The sequence below is a fragment of the Macaca mulatta genome, chromosome 1, assembly GCF_049350105.2.
Source record: "Macaca mulatta isolate MMU2019108-1 chromosome 1, T2T-MMU8v2.0, whole genome shotgun sequence".
NCBI lineage: Eukaryota > Metazoa > Chordata > Mammalia > Primates > Cercopithecidae > Macaca > Macaca mulatta.
Window position 1 is genome coordinate 108,179,740 of NC_133406.1, and position 1,213 is coordinate 108,180,952.

Consider the following 1,213-nt stretch of genomic DNA (forward strand, 5'->3'; position numbering starts at 1 on the left):
AAGCTTAGTATCTTGATTAACTGGGTAATTTTTATTGACTATTAAATTTAACCTGGATGAAGTTAATTTTTAAAAGTCCAAGTTAATTTTTCAATTACAAATTTTAAATTATAATTACAAAGTAGATCTGGTATTCAAATAGACAAATTATCTTAAATAATACAAACACAAAAAATATTAAATATATGCATATTTACTAACAAAAACATGAATAATAGATTTCAATCCTTTAAATAATTTTACTTTTGGCTCTAAAATTCTGGTGAGTTTTAAAGATGCTAACCCATGAAGGAAATAATTACATAACCCATTTTTACATTCATGCAACAAATATTTACTGAGGCTACTCTGCCAAGCACTGTTTTAGGTCCTTAAAATAGAACTGACAAAAAAATTCCCTGCCCTTATGTAGCTTATGCTATAAGGAGGACAGGTATTTTTAAAATGCACACTAAAAATAAGCAAGAAAATATAACTGTTACATGAAACTATGTATTCTGTAGAAAATATAAAAGAAAATAGAACAAGATGATCTGGTGTCGGTAGCAGGATAATAATTTTAGAACAGGTTGGTAAAGTTGAACCGTATTTAGAGGGCCACAATTGAACAAAGATTTGAGGAAAATGGAGTTAGTCATAAGGAAGGTGTGTAAAAGTTAAAGAAAGAGGAAAGAAACACGAAACATGACTTCACTGTCCAAGACAGGTTTTCTTTGCATAAAACCTGAAAGGGGCTTCTGGTCAATTTCGGTCAGGACTGTTTTCTCTTACAGACTAAGAGTATATGTTGGTTTTCAAGTGAAGAGCGTATTACAAGCTTGGAATGTTTCTGTGTGAGGGAGAAGTTTTATGCTGGGGTTGGAATGTCTCTGGGAGGAGGGGAGGTTATCTTGGGGCTGACACCTCTCCGGCTGGAGGGGGATTATCTCTAGGCTGGCATCTTCCTGGCCAGAGGAGGGCTATCTTGGGGCTAGCATGTCTCTGGTTGGGGAAGAGTTTGGAAGGTTTCTGGCTGGAGATGTTATGTATGGTTTATATTCATGCTGATCTTAGCCATTAAGCTGATGCTTTTTGGATTTAGGTGGTTTTTTAATAAGGTGAACTTTAGAATGAGGGACTTGTCCAAGATGGTGATGCTCCTGCTCTGTCAGGAAGAATAAGCCAGGCAGTACTAAAAGCTAGTGAAAAAGCCCTGAAGTGGGTGAGCCTCTGA